We start from the raw sequence: 26726 nt of genomic DNA on the forward strand, positions 1-26726 counted from the left end.
CAAATGTTTCATGTTTTTTTAATTATATTTTGCTAAATTTTTATACAACTTTCCCGTAAAAAAACCCGAATAATTAAAAAAACAATCTCCAAATGTTTCATGTTTTTTAGATTATATTTTACTAAATTTTTATACAACTTTCCCGTAAAAAAACCCGAATAATTAAAAAAAACAATCTCCAAATGTGTCATGTTTTTTAAATTATATTTTGCTTAATTTTTATACAACTTTCCCGTAAAAAAAACCCGAATAATTAAAAAAACAATCTCCAAATGTTTCATGTTTTTTAAATTATATTTTGCTAAATTTTTATACAACTTTCCCGTAAAAAAAAAAACGAATAATTAAAAAAAAAACAATCTCCAAATGTTTCATGTTTTTTTAATTATATTTTGCTAAATTTTTATACAACTTTCCCATAAAAAAAACCGAATATAAAGAAAAAAAACAATCTCCAAATGTTTCATGTTTTTTAAATTATATTTTGCTAAATTTTTATACAACTTTCCCGTAAAAAAAAAACAAAAAAACCGAATAATTAAAAAAAATCAATCTCCAAATGTTTCATGTTTTTTTAAATTATATTTTGCTAAATTTTTATACAACTTTCCCGTAAAAAAAAAAAAACGAATAATTAAAAAAACAATCTCCAAATGTTTCATGATTTTATTATATTATTTTATTTTCAGTTATGAATCACTCATAAAAATTATAATAATACATTAAAATTATATTTTGATACATTTTTTTGTACAATAAATATTTCGGTTTTCGGCGCTTGTACAGTTTAGTCAAGACATTAAAAAAATGAAAATATCGAAAAAAGGTTATATTGCACGTATCCGTTTTAGACTGAAGATATCCGAAAAAAAAAATAATAATTTAATTTAATCGAGTAGTTTTTATTTTTTATTTTTTATTTTTTTTTTTTTGCTGGAGTTGAACAACATGCCACGGGGAGATAACTCAATGTAAAGTGCCGACATCTTTAATTCTAGCTTTTCTTCTTAAAAATCGAACCTTTTGCTTGGTATCATAACAAATTGGTTTTTCGCTGTAAAAAAATAAAAAATAAAAAACTACTTGATGAAATCAAGTGAACTTTTTTTTTGGAGAACTTCGTTTCATGGCGTTAAATTTGAACTAACAAAAGATCAAAAGTCTCAAACTCAAAATCCAACTGTTCTCTTCTCTCTGCACTTTCACTGACGCACAAAATAAAGAAGACGGCTCTAAGACGACTCTATAAAAGAGCCGTCTTCTTTATTTTGCATACCCCTCCCCCCTCTCGTCACATCACGTGATTTTCAGTCCATAAATACCAGGAGGCGGCCATTTTTATTTTCTCTTTTTTTTCTTTCTTTTCTTTCCTAACACGAGCCGCACGATGCATGAGGTAAGGTTCTTTACTTTTAACCACATAACGTATTTTCGATATTTTCATTTTTTAATGTCTTGACTAAGTACCTGATTTTCATATATTTTTGTGTTATTTATTTTGTCATTATATATTCTTGCGTTATCGTAAACACTTGTTTATATTTGAGGTTCACATAATGGCCGATAGACGTCAGTTTTCTTTCGAAGATCAGTGGTCGATAACTCGTCTCTGTTGCTAATGTCATTGTCACGCAGACGTAAGTAAACTTCGATTTCTTTTGTTTTGTGTGTGTTTTTAAAATTAATTAGCTGCTAAATATTTTAAAATAAAAACAAAAACAAAAAAAGTAGAAAATGTTTTTGCAATAAAAAATAGTGGGTAATCGTGAAGAAAGAGAGAGCCTGTTTCCTCCGTTTGACTATAGGTGGCGTTAATGTCTGTCCACCCAGTTACGGAAGCACAAAATGTATATACTGGCACCGTTGAAATAAAAATAAATGTTTAATTTTAAACATGTTTTTTGTTTGTTTGTTTGTTTTTTGCAAACATATTTAAGTTTGTTTTTTTGTTTTTTTTTCAAACATATTTACGTTTGTTTTTTTGTTGTTGTTGTTTTTGCAAACATATTTAAGTTTTATTTTTCCAAACATTTACGTTTTGTTGCTAGTTTATTTTCAAACATTTACGTTTTTTTTTTGTTTTTACGTTTTTTTTTGTTGTTTTTTTTTTGCAGGCATAAACTAAATATTTTTGAAATATTTTTCTTTTAGAAAAGTTTGCTTATGCACTTATTGTACCGCGCTATTTTTTATTTTTATTTTTTATAGTAGTTTCAAGTAATATTCAGGTTTTACAATATCCATTTTCAAATATATATATAAATACTCGCGGAAAAAGTAAAATAAGTCCAGAAAAATTAAGAAAAAAGAGGGGGGGGGGTCAATAAAAAAAAAGATAAAAGAAAAAACGTTGACTTTTTTATTATAAGAACGTAAAAAATACTCGCGAAAAAACGGTTGTACCCATAAATATGTTTAAAAGAAAAATATAGCAAAAACATTTAATTTATGCAAAAAAAAAAAAAATATTAAAATTAAAACAAAAATAACGTAAATGTTTGAAAATAAACCAGCAACAAAACGTAAATGTTTGGAAAAATAAAACTTAAATATGTTTGCGAAAACAAAACAAAATAAAACTTAAATATGTTTGCAAAAAAAACAAAAAAAAAAAAAACAACAACAACATGTTTAAAATTAAAATCTAATAAAAACATTTATTTTTATTTCAACGGTGCCATTATATACATTTTGTGCTTCCGTAACTGGGTGGACAGACATTAACGCCACCTATAGGCAAACGGAGGAAACAGGCTCTCTCTTTCTTCATGATTACCAAATAGTGCATGTAAAAAAAAAGTAAGAAGAATTCACCGTTTTTGGGGAGAATATGGTGGAGAGAAGACAACAAACGAAAAGGTTGTCAAAAAAAAAAAAACAAAAAAAAAATATAACAAATAAATGTTATCAAAGGCAAGATAAGTTACTTTTCTACCTAACTAGATAAGTTTTTGTGTTTTGTCTAATGTAAAATGTTTAATCTAGGTACGGGCAAAATGAATGCCGATGCTCAAAATGTATAAACATTTTAACCCCTCCCTTTCCTTAAAAATTTACCAAAAATCAGGAAATTAACCAATCTTAATGAATTTTTCAGTTTTTATCAAATAATGATCGGGAAATATAATGAACTAATTATTTTTATGTAACTCTCAGTTAAAATGTATTTTGTTTTGTGTTAGTGCACGTACTGATCCGCACTATTTTTTAAATCATATTTCCAAGTTTAAAGTTTTATGAGATGTTTTTTTTTTTATTCAATTTTAAGTATAAAATAGTTACAAAGCACCCTCCCCTCCACATGTTGAGAATTGCTTTTTAAATAATAACGTTATTATTTCAGCATGGATCAATAAGTGCATTAGTACCTTTTGTTTAAACAAAAATGTCTTTACTAAAGTTATGGTTTTCAGTAGGAAATAAAAAAACCGCATGAATTTATTTTTGCTTTTTTATATGAATAAAGCATCATAATTTGTAACAATAAAATAATTTTTACAGGAACATTACGAAAAAAGCCCCTTAAGTCTGTATTAATGAATTTGATATAATTCGAAGAAAAATACATTTATCGAACTACCGATATTACTATTGAATTAAGCAGTGTTTATTTAATATTTTCAAACAAAAAAATTATAATAGCGAAAATATTTCTGCTTGTTTTTTTAATTACAGATTTTGCATAATTTTTATATGCAAAATTTTAATAATTTTCTTGCTTGCATGAATGTGAAACTTTCTGTGTAACATAATTTTTATATCATATAGCCAAAATAATTAAAAAAAATAATATTAATTTGAAAACAGGAACATAGAAAAATAATTAAATTAAAAAATGGTAAACTTTATACAAACGTTTACAATAGAAATATACAGATGCACGTCTGGGGGAAAAAAAGAAACCCAGCACCCCTCCTTGGTTTTAATTACATGATGTTATTCTTAGACAGCTTTTCGACTGTCTCAGATTTTGGGCCTCCATATATTCCGTGTTTCCAAAAGTATGGTTTGTTGTGCTTTTGCGGACGGCAAAACACTCGGTTCTGCATCTAATTCAGCTATTTAGGTAGTTTTTTTTTAAAATTCAATATCTTAGGATTCTACTTTATTAATTATCTTTGAAATAGACCCAGAAAACTAATATTTATCTATAAAAGGATTTTTACAATGAATTTATTTAACTTCAAAATTTAGCTAAATTGGTTAGCTCGCCGTGAAAATATTTTTCGTAACTGGTTTTTTACGTGTACAAATATTTTTTTTTCTTTTGGGAAATTAAGTTTAGTCCTTAATCTTTTAAATACAATCAAAAAGCAGTCGAAACCTACAAAAAATTATGATAAATCGGCTTTTAAAACTAGGTCCCCCTATCCTTATTCATTTATCTTTTGCCCGGACCTAGTTTAATCGGTTTGAAAACCTACAGTGTTTATCGGTATATTTGAAAAAACAAAACAAAACAAAAAAACAAATGGCAACAAACTCAATGTAATATACATAAAAGTGCAGGGTAAATGTGTGTTACATCATACTCTGTGACAGGTGTCGAGGCAAAAAATGGACCCTTTCAACATTATATGAAAAGTAACTAACCTCATCAAACTGTTTCTTTTTTTAAAAGTTCTGATTCTTTCAACTGTTTAATTTTGAAAAAAACTATTGTCGGCTGTTTAATTTTTAATTGTAAAAAAAGTCTAATTGTTTGAACCGTTGAAATTTATTAAACAAATATAATTCTTGGAACTGTTTAATTAAAAAAAATTCTAATTGTTTTAATTGTTTGAACTGTTTATTTTTTCTAAAAAAAAAAAATTAAATTATTTGAACTGAAAATCTGCTTTGAACCATTGGATTTTAAAAAATTCTAAATTCTTTAAATTTAATTCCTTAATTTTAATTCTTTGCACTGTTTAATTTTTTCAAAATCTAATCCTTTGAACTGTTTATTTTTATTTTTTAAAATTCTAATTCTTAAATGTTGTCTATAGGAATAAATAATATATTCAAAGAGTTAATTTTTTGCCTCGATACCGATCAAAGAATATAACGTAACACACCTTTACCCTCAACTCAGAACGTGACTGAATCTTTGCACCCCATCCATTCACATTATTTACGTTATGTTTAAGAAAATGAATCCAAACTAAAAAAATTATACAAAATATTGTTAGGAACTCACTCAATCTATGTTACTGTAACATAGCCTGACATATATAGCCCTAATCTTGAGAAAAGAGAAAAAAAGGCGTCATACCAGTTTCAAATTATGACTGCATATCAGTCAAGGGAGATAACTCAACATGACAGTGTTATTGAGAGTTGTCGTCTGCCTCTTCCATTTTGTGTTTAGTTTTTCTGTTCTAAAGAATAAAGTCTTTTCATTCCTTCAAACGCTTTCTGTGATATACCTTTACTTACTGGCGAAAATATAAGAGTAACTTATCTTGCCTTTGGTAGTATTTATGCTCGATAATTCTTTGAACTGTTTTCTGTGGGGGAAGATAGTGCTATGATGGTCTCTCCTTTGGAGTCCTGAGAATTGCTGAAAGAGTCGTAAATGAAATAAAAACTAATAGCATAAATATCACCGTTGCATTTATTGGTATGTTATCATTACAAACAGTATAAAAATGAAAAAGAAAAAAAAAACACAGAAGAAAACTCTGTTTCGTTTTGTTTCATATTTTTATTTCGGTTCCAGATTCTTAATCAGTGTAGCTAACTGAGATTTTAAAAACCACAAGATCAAGGAAAGAAATCTCCAAACGAAAAATCACTAGATTTTTAACTTTTGCCATATGAAAATTTAAAACAACTAATTTGAAACAAAATCAAATCTACCAAAAAGAATAAAAACTATTTTTTGACTTCCTACTCTACATAAAAATATTATGTGTTTTCTCACTATATATTTTTGGAATTATATTGAAGCGATTAGCTCCCCAGATGGCTATTTTATCAGCTAATTTTATCTGTTTTTCAAAGATTTTGTTTTTCAAGAAACAAATAATAAAATACAGTGTTTATTATAAAAGTTAAATTGAAATATATGACAAATTAATCACAATAATGGCGTATCCAACTATTGAATATTGACAAATAAATTTTCTGAAAATATTAGAAAAATTATTATTTGCAAAATAAAAATTAAAAAAATATATGTGAATTAATTGATGGATTTTAGATCAATTCTGAAAGGGAGATTGAAGAGGCGAATAATGGCACAATTGTAAAAATGGAAAAAAATAGAAAGTGAAAATCTTTGAGCATATCAAGGGAAAACATTAAGATGTTTATCAATTTTCAAAATAAATTATGTCTATATTAAAAACCAAATGAGGACACGTGTCTATTTCCCTAGAAATAATGAAATTCTGCTTTTTTAGGAGAATATGTGTGAATATTTCAAACAAATATTTTAGAATTTAAAAAGGGGGATCATTTTTCATATAATTGTTAACGAAAATAATCTCTCATTTCTAGGACATACTAACTTTTGGGGAAAGGTAACTAATCTTTAATATTTATCTAACCATAAGTCGTAAAATCACATGAAATCACCTTTAAAAGTAAATCAAACAGAACTTATCTTCCAAATAAAAAATACTTCAACCTTGAGTCCGAAACCCTGAAAAAGTCCTTGGAAATAAGGCCGTTATTTTGCATTAAATTGGGAAGCAGTTTTCATGCCCACCACCATTCACAATGAAGTATATTTTGTCTGCTCTGAATATTTTTTAAAATCTAAGCGAACCTTTACGATTTAAATATTTGCCAATTTTACAATATCCGTTTATTTTCGGTTTATTTGTATTAGCTTTTATTTTTCCTAATAAAATTAACGTTTTTATATATAGTATCTTTTTTAATACTATACGTTATCTTTTCTGTCCTTTGTCAATGAAGGAGAAATCCTTTAAGAGTGAGGATTTAAAAGAAAATGTTGCCCCCTCCCATCTTGAATGCCTCTTTCGGGGGTAGCCAGGTTTTCACTACATTAAAAACCGATTGTATGTCTACATTCGGCGTGGTAGCAAGACAAGTAAATATGTATATATATTTTAACATGTGGAAAACTTTTTTCTGTTTTTAATGTTTGCTTAAAAATAAACGCAATAAACTTTGCTGAGGTGTTAGCATATGCTGTGCCATAGTAAACGTAGTTCATTCTGGCAAAACGTTAAAAAATTTGATGAAAAGAAATAAAATTATGAATGTTGGCACTTTGTGGAGGCAACTAAGTAGGAACAACAGTCATACTTTAAAATGTAGAATAATTTACAGTCGAGAAATTGGAAACCATAACAAAAATCAACAAATACCTTATACCAAATGCAGTAAAATTCGAGTATCTTTTATACATACTAAAACTGAGTTTACATTCTTTTATTTCATTTTTTTGCTGTTTTTACAACAAATAATTTGTTGCTTAACCGTTGGGGATTTCATTGTTAAAACACTGTATGAAAAAACCTGATTACCACTAACTCTAAATTTGGGAGTCTAACTTGAACTTAGAGTTAGTGGTAGAATAAGTCATTTGCTTACAATTTTTCAAGAATTAAGCCTCCACACATTTTAAGCCACTAGCGGCTATTTCTTTTAATTTTTATTCATTATGTAAAAAGTACTTTGAGCAAAATATTTTGAAATTTGAAAAACACTTAGTTTTAGTATACAAATTGGTAGATAATTTTATTCTGCTACGTTTGATGGTTGCTTTTTTAACTGTTACTTTTTTATATAATTTTCGACTGTTAACTTTTCTACAGTTTTACCAAGTGAATAAATACTTCTAAATTAAGACCGTATTTTAAACTATGGAGGGTGGAACGCCCTGCCCTAAAATGTATGTAGGAGAATCAATTTTAAAGCGAGTTTTAAGAATGGTTAAACAAAAACAAATGGTGAAAAAAATAAATAGTCGTTAAATAATTGTTACTAAAGGCAATAAATGTTACTTTTCTACCTACCTGAATGAGTTTAGTTTATGTTTTAAAGTATTTTCAAGCGCTTTTCTTTATTTTTCAAATCTAAAATTGCAGATGTGTGGATGTCAAATATATAGAGATTTTTCTAGAAAAAAATCTATCTGTTAGATCAAAATTTTACCGGCTAGATTGCAAACAAAATCTCCAGGTCTGGTGAGAAAACCACTAAATTTGCAACACTAGGCTAACTCCAACTACAGCATGAACTATTTCATTGGGCAAACTCACACTCATGGTAAAGAACCAGTCAACATTACCAAAAAATTAATTTAATCTTTAAAAATTTTAGGTGAATTCTGTAGATTATAGCGTTCTTTCAAATAAGCGAATACAAGAAATCGAATTTATCATCGAATTAATGTTTTATCAAACTAAAATAAATGTTGGAAGCCAAATTTGTCAGGAAAAAAATGTTAAAAAGAAGCCAAATTAAAATCTGAAGCTAAAAAAAAGCCAAATTAAAATCTGAAGCCACATTTTTATAAACAAAAAAGCCAAAACCGACCAAACGAAGAATTTATAACAGAAAAAAATAATAGCTATATTGAAAATGTTCATTCTGTGTTATATAGAAGATGTTTGCTTCCAAATATTTGCGTTATTATATTTTTTTAGATTTGCAGTGCTTTCTTAGCAGTGATGAATTAAAGACATTCTCTCTGAAATTGAAATCATGATGTTGGGGGAAATTAAACTCATTTTAGATAAATAACCTTGCGTTAAGGAATATTAATAATACATTTTACAGTTTATATATTATTTTTAAAACGCCAAGAAATTTAGTCAGTATGTAATGTGCAGTTAGTTTTACATATATTAGGTTAAGACAAAACAGTATTTTTAATTTTGATTCCAAATCATGTATTTTAAAATAAGTTTTGGTTGTAAGTTTATATATCATTTTAAGGGGCGTTCTTTGGTCTCTCTAATCGTTTAAATTACATTCGTTTTAAAACAATTATGTCTCCTTTTCAGAACATTGAAAATCAATATGAAAAAAAAGCAAATTCGCACAATTTTCTAATTTCAATTCAAGCTAGACCAAAAAGCTACTGAAACAGTTTGCAATATTAATGAATCCTTTGGCCCAGGAACTACTACTGAACGCACAGTACAATTGTGGTTTAAGAAATTTTCTGGCAGTGATGAGTCTTCATAATGATGAGCATAATGGTTGACCATCAGATGTTGACAATGATCAATCAAGAGGCTTAGTAAAAGCCAATCCACGCACAACTGTTCAAGAACATGTTTCTGAATTAGACGATTTCCAGCCAGTTGAAAAAGATTCGAAATATGAAAATTCTTGATAAATGGGTGCTGCAACGACAATGAATGACAACGAAAAGAAAAAAAGTGTCATCTTCCCTTCTTTTATGCAACAAGAACAACCCTTTTCCTGAATTGGTTTTGATTTGTGATGAAAAGTGAGTTTTTTTTTACAACTACCCGCGATGCTCATCTCAGTGGTTAGATGCCAACAATGCTTCACATCACTTCCAGAAGCCAGAGTTGCACGAAAAGATGCTCATGCTGACTGTTTGGAGGTTTGCAACTGGTCTCATCCATTACATTTTTTTTTAATGCAGACAAAATGACTACGGGCAATAACTAGTCAACAAATGGATGAAATGCATCAGAAACTTTGAAAACACCTCATAACAGAAAAAGCCCAATTTGCCTCCATGACGATGCCCAACTTCACGTTGCTAAACCAACCCTGCAGAAGTTATCCGAATTGTGCTTCAGAACTCGCCTAATCCACCATACTCTCCAGAACTCTCACCTACTGAGTACCACTTTTTCAAGCATCTCAACAATTTTCTGCATGAGAAATGCTCCCAAAACTCAATCAATATCAAAAATGCCTTCAGCGACTTCATCGCCACCAGAATGCAAGATTTTGACATTACTTACATAAATACACTTGTTTTTAAGTTGGAAACAGTATGTGTTATTCTGACGGTGCTTATTTCGATCAATAAATTTAAGTTAGAGCTGTTCATTTTAATTCAAAAGTAAAAAACTGAAATAACTTTCTTGTCAACCTGATACAATTAGCATAAATTTATCAGCTATTTCCGACAAATCGTCTATCTGCGTAATGTTTTAAGTGTAAATGACCAGATTCTTTTCAGTTAAGACAAATAAATTATTTGGGAGAGATGTTTCAAAACTCAATCAATCCTACTAAGAATCCTAAGTTGTAGCTAGACAAGTAAATATGTATATATATTTTAACATGTGGAAAACTTTTTTCTGTTTTTAATGTTTGCTTAAAAATAAACGCAATAAACTTTGCTGAGGTGTTAGCATATGCTGTGCCATAGTAAACGTAGTTCATTCTGGCAAAACGTTGAAAAATTTGATGAAAATAAATAAAATTATGAATGTTGGCACTTTGGAGAGGCAACTAAGTAGGAACAACAGTCATTCTTTAAAATGTAGAATAATTTACAGTCGAGAAATTGGAAACCATAACAAAAATCAACAAATACCTTATACCAAATGCAGTAAAATTCGAGTATCTTTTATACATACTAAAACTGAGTTTACATTCTTTTATTTCATTTTTTTGCTGTTTTTACAACAAATAATTTGTTGCTTAACCGTTGGGGATTTCATTGTTAAAACATTGTATGAAAAAACCTGATTACCACTAACTCTAAATTTGGGAGTCTAACTTGAACTTAGAGTTAATGGTAGAATAAGTCATTTGCTTACAATTTTTCAAGAATTAAGCCTCCACACATTTTAAGCCACTAGCGGCTATTTCTTTTAATTTTTATTCATTATGTAAAAAGTACTTTGAGCAAAATATTTTGAAATTTGAAAAACACTTAGTTTAAGTATACAAATTGGTAGATAATTTTATTCTGCTACGTTTGATGGTTGCTTTTTTAACTGTTACTTTTTTATATAATTTTCGACTGTTAACTTTTCTACAGTTTTACCAAGTGAATAAATACTTCTAAATTAAGACCGTATTTTAAACTATGGAGGGTGGAACACTCTGCCCTAAAATGTATGTAGGAGAATCAATTTTAAAGCGAGTTTTAAGAATGGTTAAACAAAAAAAAATGGTGAAAAAAATAAATAGTCGTTAAATAATTGTTACTAAAGGCAATAAATGTTACTTTTCTACCTACCTGAATGAGTTTAGTTTATGTTTTAAAGTATTTTCAAGCGCTTTTCTTTATTTTTCAAATCTAAAATTGCAGATGTGTGGATGTCAAATATATAGAGATTTTTCTAGAAAAAAATCTATCTGTTAGATCAAAATTTTACCGGCTATATTGCAAACAAAATCTCCAGGTCTGGTGAGAAAACCACTAAATTTGCAACACTAGGCTAACTCCAACTACAGCATGAACTATTTCATTGGGCAAACTCACACTCATGGTAAAGAACCAGTCAACATTACCAAAAAATTAATTTAATCTTTAAAAATTTTAGGTGAATTCTGTAGATTATAGCGTTCTTTCAAATAAGCGAATACAAGAAATCGAATTTATCATCGAATTAATGTTTTATCAAACTAAAATAAATGTTGGAAGCCAAATTTGTCAGGAAAAAAATGTTAAAAAGAAGCCAAATTAAAATCTGAAGCTAAAAAAAGCCAAATTAAAATCTGAAGCCATATTTTTATAAACAAAAAAGCCAAAACCGACCAAACGAAGAATTTATAACAGAAAAAAATAATAGCTATATTGAAAATGTTCATTCTGTGTTATATAGAAGATGTTTGCTTCCAAATATTTGCGTTTTTAACTTTTTTTTTTAGATTTGCAGTGCTTTCTTAGCAGTGACGAATTAAAGACCTTCTCTCTGAAATTGAAATCATGATGTTGGGGGAAATTAAACTCATTTTAGATAAATAACCTTGCGTTAAGGAATATTAATAATACATTTTACAGTTTATATATTATTTTTAAAACACCAAGAAATTTAGTCAGTATGTAATGTGTAGTTAGTTTTACATATATTAGGTTAAGACAAAACAGTATTTTTAATTTTGATTCCAAATCATGTATTTTAAAATAGGTTTTGGTTGAAAGTTTATATATCATTTAAAAGGGCGTTCTTTGGTCTCTCTAATCGTTTAAATTACATTCGTTTTAAAACAATTATGTCTCCTTTTCAGAACATTGAAAATCAATATGAAAAAAAGCAATTTCGCACAATTTTCTAATTTCAATTCAAGCTAGACCAAAAAGCTACTGAAACAGTTTGCAATATTAATGAATCCTTTGGCCCAGGAATTACTACTGAACGCACAGTACAATTGTTGTTTATGAGATTTTGTGGTGAGAGTCTTCATGATGATGAGCATAATGGTTAGCCATCAGATGTTGACAACGATCAATCAAGAGGCTTAGTAAAAGCCAATCCACGCACAACTGTTCAAGAACATGTTTCTGAATTAGACGATTTCCAGCCAGTTGAAAAAGATTCGAAATATGAAAATTCTTGATAAATGGGTGCTGCAACGACAATGAATGACAGCGAAAAGAAACGTTATGAAGTGTCATCTTCCCTTCTTTTATGCAACAAGAACAACCCTTTTTCTGAATTGGTTTTGATTTGTGATGAAAAGTGAGTTTTTTTTTACAACTACCGGCGATGCTCATCTCAGTGGTTAGATGCCAACAATGCTTCACATCACTTCCAGAAGCCAGAGTTGCACGAAAAGAATGTCTTGGAGGTTTGCAACTGGTCTCATCCATTAAAGTTTTTTTTTAATGCAGACAAAATGACTACGGGCAATAACTAGTTAACAAATGGATGAAATGCATCAGAAACTTTGAAAACACCTCATAACAGAAAAAGCCCAATTTGCCTCCATGACGATGCCCAACTTCATGTTGCTAAACCAACCCTGCAGAAGTTATCCGTATTATGTATACATAAAATTTGTTATGTAAAATTGTTATGTATTATGTATACATAAAATTTATGAAGTTATATAGATATATAAAATTTCTGAAATTATATATATATATATATATATATATAAAATTTCTGAAATTATATATATATATATATACATATATATATATATATATATATATATATATATAAAATTTCTGAAATTATATATATATATATATACATATATATATATATATATATATATATATATATAAAATTTCTGAAATTATATGTATATATATATATATAAAAAAAATTTCTGAAATTATATATATATATAAAATTTCTGAAATTATATATATATATATATATACATATATATATATATATATATATATATAAAATTTCTGAAATTATATGTATATATATATATATATATATATAAAATTTCTGAAATTATATATATATAAAAAATTTCTGAAATTATATATATATATATATATATATATATATATATATAAAATTTCTGAAATTATATATATATATATATATATAAAATTTCTGAAATTATATATATATATGTATACAGGTTTTCTGAAATTATATATATATATATATATATATATATATATATATGTTATAATTACGACAAGCATATGGTAGCAAGAAAAACGTGAACACGGAGATTGTGTATATACATATATATGCATATATTTATTCTCGACAAACGAGATGTTAGAAGAAAAAGAAAAAAAAAAGAAAAAGAAAGGATCGTTCGTATTTACTCGAAGTTCTGGGACGACGATAAGGTATCGGCTGTGACGTCGTGGTGAGAAGAGAGGTGGTTGAATGTTGACTCGTGCGTCGGTGAAAATAGCAGTCGTGGAGGCGACGATTAAGACGGCGTCGTAGACGGCGGAGGAAGCTACGAACGCGAAGCGTAATGTGTTTGACTGGTCGGTCTGTCTAAAACTGTCGATTTGAACATGCTGCCCCTTTTTTATATCGAGGCGCGATGAAAAAGTGGCTCCAGAAAGCCTGTGTTTAATTTAGGCGGGAGGCATTGTTATTGGCTGAAAATATAAATGTTATTTTGCCAATGTCTGCGGAATTGCAGGAAATCGTCTGAGATATGTATTTCTGTTTTATAACAAAGCTCCCCCAGATCTCAGACAGATTTACAATTTGTGGGTGTGTTTAGTAGTGTAGTATTTAAATCATGACAAAGTCCCTGAAGCGGGTGGGGAGGTTCCCTCTTGTTGTTCTCACCGGGGGTAGGGTCGGGATAGTGTTATTGTCGTGTGGTGATGATGTTGAGGGATTCATGTTTTGATTTTGTGGGGGGTTATTTGGAAAATGTTGTGTGGCGTGAAGCTGGTTGGTGTTGCAAGGTGGGGGCAGGGGGTTTGTTTTGCACAAATGCGGTGGGCGAGGGGCCAAGCGTCTGATATGTGCGCGGTGGATCCAGGCTGTATCGCCCTTTTCATTTTGCACCTGAGACATCATGTCATTTGTTTTTATGATTGTGAAGTCACCTACCCATGGTAGATGAGATGATTGTGCCGTTGCTGATTGTGGCCGATGGAGTAAAACTTTATCACCTACTTGTATCGGGTCCCGACAGGTAAGGTGATGGGTGCCTTTCTCAAGTTTGTGATTGGCCTCGTCGTTGGCCAGGGTGACATGGTGGTGGACCCGTCTTAGCAAAGCATTGATTTGCATGCCATATGCTCCCGGGTCGTCGCTTTAATTTGTTTATTATGAAGCGTAGGCAAACCAATGTTGGGGTGACGACCGGTGATTGCATAATGAGGGAAGACACCAGTAGCGCTATTAGTCGTGGCGTTCATGGATGAGACTACCGATTCGAGGACGTCAGTCCATTCACAATTCCTCTCCTCGCATAGCATGTATAGGGCATTTTTCATTGTCCGATGTTGCCGCTCGATGTTCCCCGAGCTTTGTGGACGCCAGGGGCAGTGGAGCTCCTGTGTGATGGACAGCTGGTCACAGAATTGTCTATAGACTTCTCCCGTGAAGTGTGTGCCCTGATCAGAGGAAACTATTCTTGGAATTTCCCTGTGCCGAAGAAAAAACTGAAACAGCCCGCGGGCCACGTCAATGGCACGGTCCCTTGCACATGGTATCGCCATGAAATACTGACTAAAGCTGTTCAAAATCGTCAGTATGTACCGTTTTCCTTTCGAATTTGGCATTGTTACAAAGTCGATAAAGACCAACTCGAATGGCCTTTTTCCACGTTTGCAGTGACCCATCGGCCAGTGGGTGCGTTTACCATAGTTCCCTTTGCATTTTGCGCAGGTTTCGCAAGAGTCGACATAGGCCTTAATGTCGCGGTTCTTGAACTCCCACCAGTAGCCGGACAAGAGTTCTCGCATGCGAGTGATGCCTGAGTGGTTGCTGCCTTCGTGGGCCTGGAAGAGGTATCTGGGACGAAGTTTATATGGCACAACCAGTTTGGGGGAGTTATTGCTGTCCCTCATCATCAGCACGGCGGTACCGGTTCCAGAAAAAATTGTTGGAAGTGATGTTTGAAGAGCGTAGCTCAGTGATCGCTAGGATCAAAATGTGGTTCACTGGGGTTGGTTGACTGGAGGGCACTGATGATCTTTGCTAATGTTTCATCCTTCTGTTGTTCGTTTGCAACGCCTAGGTGGTTGCAGATTTTCTCCGTAGGGATGGGAGATGAGTGGTATGCGAAGAATGCATTGCTGATATGTTCTTGGGTGTGGGCGTCCCGTGTTGTGTGTGTCTTGGGAATGAGTTGTAGACTGTGTGAGTCGTTGAGGCACCAAGATGGGATGTATATGCGTAAGGTTGATCCACTTAACTCGAAAGTCTGGCCTGCTGGGGTCGGGTCATGTGGAGTTTTGATTTTTCTTTGTCCATTACCTCTGCTGAGCATGTCGGCCCAAATGTTGGATTCACCCTCGATGTATTCCAGGACAAATTTATAGCATGAAATTTCTTCCTGCCATCTTCGTATTTTGGCGTTATTGAATTCTCGTTGATCCAAATATGTTAATGATCGATGGTCGGTGAAGAGAACAAAAGGGCGGCTTTGGAGGAAATAATCGAATTTGATTATCGCCCACTTGACAGCGTAGGCCTCCCGTTCCATCCATATGAAGGATTTATTGATCTTGTTGAGATCATGTATGGGAGACATGAATTTTGAGAATGTGCCCGACCTGATTTGTTCCTGCAGGCGCGTCTCAAGGAACTGTCTGATCCATACCAGTCGGCCGATGAGGCTTTGTAGCTCCTTCTTTGATGTTGGGGGGCTTCATTTTTCAGATAGCTCAAACGTATCTGGGGTCAGGCTTGAAGCCTTCCTTGGTTATAATGCGACCCAGGAATTTTTCCTCGGTTGTGAGGAATGAGCACTTGTCAGGGTTTAGTTTGAGTCCAAAATTTCGGAGGGCGGTGAAAAGTTGTTCTAGAGCGAGTAAGTATTCGTCAAAAGTTCTTGCGTGAACCAAATTGTCGTCGATGTAGAACGAGATGTTATCACGCGACGTGACTGTAGCCAGAGCTTCTGCTACACAGCGGGAAAAGATCTGTCCGGCCGAAGTAAGACCGAAAGCCAAACGAGTGTATTGATAGCACTGGTCTTTCCACGTGAATGCCGTTTTGTATCGGTCTTGCTGATCGATTTCGATTTGCCAATATCCGCTGCGTAGATCTAGGAAAGCAAAGTATATGTTGCCTTTGCCGATCTTGTTGAATAACTGGTCAATTCTCGGTATTGGGTAAGGGTCTAGATCGACCAAGACTTTGTTCAGTGTCCTTTTGAAATTGGCTACTACGTGGACCGAACCGTTTTTCTTGTGCACGGCGAACACTGGGCTATTGAAGCCTTTGGGGTTGGTGCATTTTTCAATGACGCCTTCATTTGCCATGCAATTGATTTCCGCGTCGACATCCGCTTCTAAGGCCTGGGCGATCGGGTGTTGCTTTTGACTGCGGGACTGACCGTTGGTTGGTATGCGGACGGGTCGGATGAATGTCCCCTTTTCGCTGTTATTTGTGACAATCATGTCTGTATACCTAATGAGTAGGTCAGCTGTAGCCCCCAATTCATCACGACGAGGGTGGCTTGGTAATGATAGTCCAGTGTTTTGTTTCAGCCAGGTAAGTTTTTCCTCTAGTGTCCGGTTGTTGGGCTGGAGTTTCGTAGTTAAATGACTTCGGAAGACAGCGGTTTGGGGTTCCAATGCCGAAATGTGGGTTGACGAAGCTGGCGGTGTGATGGGCGCTGAGTGTGTTAGGTGTCCCGAGGGAAGTATACGTCTGAATTCTACGGTAGAGTTCTGGTTGTCAATTACGTATGAGTTGAGCGTGTTATGGCGCAGGATATTTTGGCCGATCAGAATTGGAGTGTTTTGGGTTGTTACGAGTACGTTCACCCCTCTAAAAGTGGGGGAGTCAAAACTGCCAATAGTGACGTCACTGGTTAATTCGCCGAAGGCGGTGATGCTGCCGTTGATGCCTTTCACTCGAACGTCAGTGTGGGCAATGTGTTTCTTAGCTTCTTTCGGAAGCTGACATAAAGTGATGATGCATGTAGAGCATCCCGAGTCTAGCATCGCGATGGCAGAGAAATAAATATCTTCGATTCTGAAAACAGACTGGACGAGTGGTGACTGGTGGTCAGGTCCTTGATGATTGAACATGTGATGGTTGATGTGGGGGTAGGGTGAACGAGCCATCACATCTCGTCCGTCCTGAAGTGAAAATCCTGGAGGTTTGTGGATTGTTGCGGCGATGTGGGTCTATCGGCTGATGGGTCGTCATCTGTCGTGGCGACGTGGGCTTGAGCTTGGGTATGAGGTGGGTGACGAAATGGGCAGTTATGCCCACGGAAGCAGGGTCGACCTCCGAGGTAATTCTGACACAGTGGCGGTCTATGCTGGCGCTTCTTGTGGTATTGAGGGCGGTCCTGTCTTTGTTGTTGGTTGGTTGGGCCGGTTTGTTGAGGGTGCGGCTGCCTACTAGATCGGGGTGATAGGTCTGACTTGGGTGGCGCATTCTCCCGATTTGACTGCCATGGTCTTTGAGTGTAAAATGATTCCTGGGCAGTCGCGTGTGTGAGATCAGATTTTATACCGCGATCGAGGTACCTTTGGGCCTCGCAAGCTATACCGATCACGTTATAGTGGGAGTCCATAGTTTTGACCAAGTGGGGGTAAAGACTTGGGTTCCAAGCCTTCACCTTCTCGCTCATCAGCATCGCGCCTATGATCGAAACAAGGCCGTCCACTGTTAGTTCGGTGTTTTTATCTTTTTTAAACTTGTTTTTAATGTGGACGGCCGCATCTCTGAGGGTGCTTTCTAGGCGAGATGCGAAGTCCGGCAGTCTCTCGCCATCCAGTCGCTCCAGGTCCCAGGCACGGCTAAGGTGTTGAAAATTCGTCATCTGGCTGCCGTGTGCTGCCTGTAGGTAGTCTTTCAACGCGTTGAACGTGGATGTGTCAGCCTTCGAATCGACCATTTGTTGAAAGATTCCCTGGTCGAGGAGATCCTTCGCAGATTTGACAAACTCGCCCTCTAGACTGGGGTAGTTGTCTAATTCCGGTGCGACGTGGATGGTGTAAGCCTTGGACAGCGCTGTGATAAACTGGTTGACATCGTTACCCGGTCGGAAGGACTTTTGCTGCCTCATAATGTCCCGTATCGTCTGTTGCCGTATAACCAGACTGTAGTCGCCTTCCGATCGGTTTGTGTGGGGTGTTGTTGAGGTTGATAGCCTCATAGCCGACAACATTTGGTCGATGTCCTCCTGTAACTCGCGTAGGGTATGTTCTGAAGGTTGTGTGTCTCTGGTTTTTATGTTGAACATCAGTGCTTTCTGTTCCTGGATAAGGGTAAAAAGTTCAGCCCGTGTGAAGTCTGAATATTTGTTCATATTTTCCTTGCTGCACGCTCTGACACCAATGTTATAATTACGACAAGCGTATGGTAGCAAGAAAAACGTGAACACGGAGATTGTGTATATACATATATATCCATATATTTATTCTCGACAGACGAGATGTTAGAAGAAAAAGAAAGGATCGTTCGTATTTACTCGAAGTTCTGGGATGATGATAAGGTATTGGCTGTGACGTCGTGGTGAGAAGAGAGGTGGTTGAATGTAGACTCGTGCGTCGGTGAAAATAGCAGTCGTGGAGACGACGGAGGCGACGATTAAGACGGCATCGTAGACGGCAGAGGAAGCAGCGAATGCGAAGAGTAATGTGTTTGACTAAAACTGTCGATTTGAACATGCTGCCCCTTTTTTATATCGAGGTGCGATGAAAAAGTGGCTCGAGAAAGCCTGTGTTTAATTTAGGCGGGAGGCATTGTTATTGGCCGAAAATATAAATGTTATTTTGCCGATGTCTGCGGAATTGCGCGTAAATCGTCTGAGATATATATTTCTGTTTTATAACATATATATTTATATATATATATATATATATATATACTTTCTGTGGAAAACTCCTCCCTAAAAAAATCTTGACTGAAAAAAGACCAAAAACCTTGTACTTACACTTAAAGATTTACGGTTAAAAAAAGTAAAATGTTCATATTTTCTTGAAGAAAAAAGGAAACATTTTGGTGATAAATATTTTGCAAAAAAGGTGATTGCTTTTCGTAAAAATATTTTTATGTATTTTCTTATATATATAAAATTTCTGTGGAAACCTCCCCCCTAAAAAAAACTTGACTTAAAAAAAAGACAAGACTTGTATTTGCACTTAACAATTTACAGTTAAAAAAGTAAAACTTTCATATTTTCTTGAAGAAAAAACAACATTTTGTTGATAAGTATTTTACAAAAAAAAAAATTAATATAAAATGAAAATATTTTCAGTCCTTTAAAATAGATTCTTGTTTTTTATTATTATTTGCATTTGTTTTTAAACTAGTGTCTGTCTGTTACAAAGCCTGGCTTGGCCCGATGATTGCTGGTCTTGCACAACCCATGCTTGACGGGAATTCCTGAGAATCCGGGTCAAATTATGCAAGAGTACCAAAACATTAAAGTTCTTAAAAAAATAAAAATGCAAAAAAAATTAAATTTAACAATAAAGCAACAAAAATACTTTAATTAATTTAAGTTATAAAAATGGGAAACTAAAAGTAAACTTGACAAAAAGAAATAATTATTTGAAGTTTATGAGAAAATAATATAATAGTAATGTTCATGAAGTTAATTAAAAAGATAAGATTTGAAGAAACATAAGCAAAGGACAATTTGTTATAAATATAGAAAACATTTACAAGAAATATAAAAGTGTTGTGGTGGCACACATTCATTTGCATATGTGAATAGTAATTACACATAAATAGGAAGACTCAGTTAGTCTGAGTGTGTGTTCACCACAAGCCACTGAAGGCCGCCGAGAACAGATATGTTTCTCCAGCAAAGACTCTCTTATTTGACACCATTCTGTAAATATCCTGTAAATATACCTTTTCCTAATACACTTCTTATTTGATCTACCTTTGTTTGTTGAGTCGTCATTTGTATTGCTTTCTACGTTACTTGTTGCAACCTGCAAACTTAACAAAAAGCTAAAAACATTTAATCAAAGAAGTGAAAAGGGGGATTTTAGAATTGTTTAAAATCAATAATTCATGGGAAAATAATTTGCCATTTTATTTAAATTCTTCAGGTTACTGTTCTCCTCTTGAATGTTCTTTTCAATACATTTCGGTTGAAGGCACTTATGACTTAAGATGTATATTGTAAAACTTATGAATTTTCTGCCATACTTTATTTAAATGATAGAATGTCCTAATTTTATCGGCCGTTACTCAATAGAAGTCGTAATTCACAATTGTATTTTAGGTTGCCTGCACTGAGAATTGAATCTTCACATAAAACCGAATTTTATCCAGTACTATATTGAAAATAAAATACAAAACTAAACTAATTTTTTTCCAATACTATATTGAAAGTAAAATACAAAACTGAACGAAATTTATACAAAACTAAACTAATTTTTTTTTCCAATAATATATAGAGAGTAAAATACAAAACTGAACTAAATTTTTCCAATACGATATTGAAAATAAAGTACAAAACTACACTATTTTTTTCCAATATTACATTGAAACTAAAATACAAAACTAAACTACTACAGATAAACTGATTTAGTGGACTCGTAAGAAAATGACGTTATATTAAAATTGTAACTTTTTAAGTTTTGATTTAACTGTAATCCTTGTCAAGTGTTAATTTAATTGTAATTGCTTCTAAGTATGACTTCAACAGTTATTGCTTATAAGTATTCCTTTAAGTTTAAATAAAAACACTTTTTTTGATTAAATAAAAATTTATTTCATATAAATAATAGACAATGTATTTATACAAATTTTAATTATTTTTTTTGCAAAATATGTATGAAATTAATATCTAATCTTGAAATGTATCTTTTGCAGGATATTCATTTTTGAGAAAACAGTATTGGATTGGAATGGATCTACCTTTTCTTGGTAACTTTTAATATGAAACTTTATTACAAAATATATTTAGAAAGTTTGAATTAGCTGTCTTTCTTTCATCAAATCAAATCTTACATTGTATTTTATTACCAACTCTATCCAGTTCCTGACATAAAATACAGATGATCAAAATTGTATATAATAATATGTCATTTTGAAACATTAGTTAAAATCTACTACTTTTCAAGTATCTGGTTCTTTTCCTACAAACATGCATAATTCATATGCAAACACATACAAGAAACAAAACACATTCTTCTTAATATGTGGCTCTTCCTTTATTTTAATTTTCAAGTATAAAGTCCCAGCTCCGTATTAATAATATCAATCCCCAAGAATTGTCACAGTCTTCAGTGTGATGTAAATGTATATAAATGTCATTATAATTTGTTCTGAGTCCCCCGTTATATATGTCTCCAATATGAACCCCTGCTACACAACATTCTGAGGGTAGAAAGAAATCCCCCCTCCAAAAAAAAATGGTGGCCACACAGTGGGTGCTCATTTTATGTTAAATTATTATGGAAAAGGGATACTCTCTCTTTAAAAACTAACATTTCTTTATATTTCCCTAACTACTTGTTTGCCATAATTGTAACATCTACTTTCGTTTTCAGCACATAAAATTGTAAAGTTTTAAAGAATCTTTGAGCGTTGAGTGATTCTTCATATTTACCAAAACATTTAACTTAATTTGATCAAGTAGTTTTTTTTTTTTTCTTACAGAGGAAAATCAAATTTTTGTGAGATTGATTACATCGTCGCCATCTTGCCTAACAAAGGACAAAATGAAAAAGGAATTTTAAAAAAGACAAGTTTTTTTCTAACAAATTTGCATAATTCATATGCAAACATACAAGAAATAACACACATGCGGACTGGAGAGAATCCATATTCTTGTGAAGTAAGTAGCTCCTCTTTTACACTGAAAACTTATATGGTGCAACACATGCGAATATATACTGGAGAGAACTTGAATGCCTACTAGACACTGTCCTCGAGTGTCTAAGGTCTCTGTGTACAGGGGTTTGTCAGAACAATCTGGCATGAGGATAAACCCTGACCAAATATTCAAAATCACATAGTATTCGCAGCCCAAATAAGATCTCCTCACTATGGCTACCCCACAGCTTTTCTGAGGAATGGTGCACCTTCTCCAAGTAATATTACCTCAAGTAATAGCACGAAGCTTAATACTCCACCAGACTAGATAAATTCTTGTCCTGAAATTCAGTCAGACCAAGAGACCAAAATGAAAGATATACTACAACATATAAAAATGGTTAATTGGGGAGAGGAAATCTATGTTCTCAATTTGTTTACTAACTCAGTGCTTGAGAGATAAGAACTTACATATAAAATTCAAATATCTATGTATCTCATATAGACTTTAAGTGTTAGCCCCAGGTCGTGGGCCCCTTGACTTCTGAGAACTTCGGCTGAAGTAAAATAAAACCAAAAAAAAGAGATAAACCTCATTCTAGATACTGATGAGAAACCATATTCTTCAGAAGTATGTGCCCCGCATTTTGAACGAAAATCATATATGTTGAAACATGCAAAATGATACTGGAGAGGAACACATGCAAACACATACAGTAGAGAAACCATATTCTTGTCAAGTATGTGGCTCTTCTCTGAGAACAAAACAAGGTTTGTTACAACACATGCGAACACATACAGGAGAGAAACCATATTCTTGTGAAGTATGCAGCTCTTCTTTTACACAGAAACAAAACATGTTGATACACATGCGAATACATACGGGAGAGAAACCGTATTCTTGTCAAGTATGCGGCTCTTCTTTTACACATAAACAAAATATGTTGCAGCACATGCGAAAACATACTGGGGAGAAACCATATTCGTGTGAAGTATGTGGCTCTTCTCTTTCAACAAAACAAAGGTTGTTACAACACATGCGAAAACATACTGGAGAGAAACCATATTCTTGTGAAGTATGTGGCTCTTCTTTTACACATAAACAAAACATGTTGAAACATATGAAAACACATACAGGAGAGAAACCATATTCTTGTGAAGTATGTGGCTCTTCTTTTACACAGAAACAAAACATGTTGATACACATGCGAATACATACAGGAGAGAAACCGTATTCTTGTCAAGTATGCGGCTCTTCTTTTACACATAAAAAAAGTATGTTGCACCACATGCAAAAACATACTGCAGAGAAGCCATATTCTTGTGACGTATGTGGCTCTTCTCTTTCAACAAAATATAGTTTTTTACAACACATGCAAAATCATACTGGAGAGAAACCTTATTCTTGTGAAATATGTAGCTGTTCTTTTACAACAAAAGAAGGTGTGTTAAAACATATGCGAACACATACAGGAGAGAAACCATATTCTTGTGAAGTATGCGGCTCTTCTTTTACACAGAAACAAAACATGTTGATACACATGCGAATACATACGGGAGAGAAACCATATTCTTGTGAAGTATGTGACTCTTCTTATAGAACAAAACAAAATATGTTGCTACACATGCGAACACATACGGGTGAGAAACCATATTCTTGTGAAGTATGTGGCTCTTCTCTTTCAACAAAACATAGTTTTTTACACCACATGCGAACACATACAGGAGAGAAACCATATTCTTGTGAAGTATGTGGCTCTTCCTTTATACATAAAAAAAGTATGCTGCTACACATGCGAAAACATACTGGAGAGAAACCATATTCTTGTGAAGTATGTGGCTCTTCTTTTACACAGAAACAAAACATGTTGACACACATGCGAATACATGCAGGAGAGAAACCATATTCTTGTGAAGTATGTGGCGCTTCTTATAGAACAAAACAAAATATGTTGACACACATGCGAACACATACGGGTGAGAAACCATATTCTTGTGAAGTATGCGGCTCTTCTTATAGAACAAAACAAAATATGTTGACACACATGCGAAAACATACTGGAGAGAAACCATATTCTTGTAAAGTATGCAGCTCTTCCTTTACACAGAAAAAAAGTATGCTGAAACACATGCAAACACATACTAGAAAGAAACCATATTATTTTGAAGTAAGTGGCTCTTTTACACTTAAAAAAAATATGTTACAACATATGGAAACACATGCTAGGGAGAAAGCCACACAAACGCAGCTGTAAAAATACTTTACATCAAATTCGGAAGAGAAATCTACTAACCATAGTCTATTGCATTTAACTTCTGCCTTTTGATAGCTCTTTTAAGTAAGCTAATCAAAAAAGTCAAGCACTTACACTCAAGGCTTCTAACAAGAGCCAAACAATATTAAACCACCTGTTTTTTTTTATGGACGACCTCAAGCTGTATGCCAACTCAGACACTGACTTAAGTCGACTCTTACAGGTTTTTATAGCTTTTCCAGAAATATTAAAATGAAGTTTGCTGTGGATAAATGTGCCAATTACTCTATCAAAGCTGGAAGAAAGGATATAATGGAAAACGTACATCTTGATGGAGACAGTGACATGAAAGAGCTAAAATAACATAAAAATACAAATACCTTGGCATAGAAGAAAACGATTCAATTCAGCAGGCCAAGATGAGTGAGAAAAGTAGCAGAGAATATGTTATAATATATATGTTGTGTAAAGAAAATCTATAAAGCAAAACTGACAAACAAAACAAGATCATTCGCTAGCAATGCCTGTTATATAATATAGCTTTGGCATTATCGACTGGCCACAAAAGGACATAAACAGACTGCCCACTATAATACGGAAAATGCTGACACTGTATAAAATAACATACCAAAACCAGTATCTGCCTAGACTGTATCTGCCCAGAGTTGCAGGAGGTATGGGGCTCTCAGAGGGTGACCATCAACATCGTGCAACTATGTGAGAACCAGACAATATCTGATGAGCTCCCAAAATCCAAACCTCAAAATTGTACACAAACACCATGAAATAAGTGCCAGCAGAACTACATTTCTCATGAAAATTGCTCATTTTTTCGAACAAGATTGTCTTACAAATGAGACAGAATCAGAAAACAAGTTTGCTCCAAACATATCTCAAAAAGCATCGTCAGAAATACACAAACAACTTCCATTGCAAAAAACTTAAAGAATGGTTTGAATATTCAAATAAGTAATGATAATCAAGCAATCATTCATATCATAATTAAATAATCATACTAATTTTAATTAAGTAATCATATTAATGATAATTGAATAATCATACTAATGATAATAATCATACTACTTATATTGTATGATAAATAAATAGTCTTTCCACTGTTTTTCGTAAACATAAATGTTTTTTAAAACAAATCAAATTTGAAAAATACAAACTCGTGTATTACCCGTTTCTTGTCGCTGTATGAAATATGAATTTCAAATCACATATTTTTTTATGAATAAATCAATGATTGTGGAAACTTTTTTGCTATTCTATGTTTTTTGTTTTATCACGTGCCGAAAAAGCACAGTATTTGTAGCATATTGATTTTATTTTTGTATGAGTTCAGTTTTGTAAATAAAGGATATTAATCTGCATTTTTTTTTATTTGTGTTGAAAATATTTTTGTTTTTTATATCAGATCTCCTCATTTTTCTGAAATTCTTTAAAACCAAATTAAACTATATTTTAAGAGAAATTTCCCTTCCTCGAGTTCATGGTGAGATACTAATGAGAAATTCAATTGCAGAATTGGAAGTGAAATGATTAGTTGAAATCAGTTTCATATGAGATGCTGAGAAATTGACCGGGTGTTTGGAGGTGTATTTTGAGCAAAAAAGAAAAAAAAAGTTATTTTTTTTTAAATTTGACTCCAATTTAAAGCCCTTAACATTTATCATTTTGGGCTCAACCTCACTGATCAAGTTAGTACTATGTGCAAGGAACCTATATCTAAAATTTCAAGTTATAGATCGAAAATTAGCGGATGAGTTTAGTAGAGTTCTCAAAATTCAAATTTCTGACCGAAAACCGATCACATATATTTTCCCAAATCCCATTACCGTATATATCAAATTTCGAGTCTGTAGACTTAAAATTGGCAGACTTATTGCGTAGAAAAATGTACACAGACACAAAGACAGACACACAGCCCCGTTCACTTTTATAGATATATAGATTGCAGACTATGTAATTCTAAGTGAGTTGTGTACGCATCCCACGAGCGAGAGGAACCTTCTATTATGTCTGAAAATGACAGTATTTAATGAGCGAGAGTAGAGATTTTTTTTTTTTTTTACATAGGCATCACCACATTATCAAGACCAAGAGGCCACTCAAGGATAAGGGTTAAAGAGTGTACAGTAGAAATTGGACATTATAGTAATCATTAGTAATGAAAATTTGGTAAAGTTGATAACTTATATGGAAC

At 32.9% G+C, this 26726-nt stretch overlaps 1 long non-coding RNA gene across 1 annotated transcript; it reads left to right on the top strand.

Moving 5' to 3' along the window:
* The first annotated feature begins 1282 nt into the window (after window positions 1–1282).
* LOC145269418 (uncharacterized) lies at window positions 1283–25779 on the top strand. The gene is made up of 4 exons (XR_013865046.1): window positions 1283–1396; window positions 1548–1637; window positions 21318–21371; window positions 22107–25779. It is a non-coding gene; the product is annotated as an uncharacterized LOC145269418 (long non-coding RNA).
* The last annotated feature ends 947 nt before the right edge of the window (window positions 25780–26726 follow it).

This window comes from Euprymna scolopes, chromosome 45 (genome assembly GCF_053919585.1).
Source record: "Euprymna scolopes isolate OS-2025 chromosome 45, ASM5391958v1, whole genome shotgun sequence".
In the NCBI taxonomy this organism is placed as follows: domain Eukaryota; kingdom Metazoa; phylum Mollusca; class Cephalopoda; order Sepiida; family Sepiolidae; genus Euprymna; species Euprymna scolopes.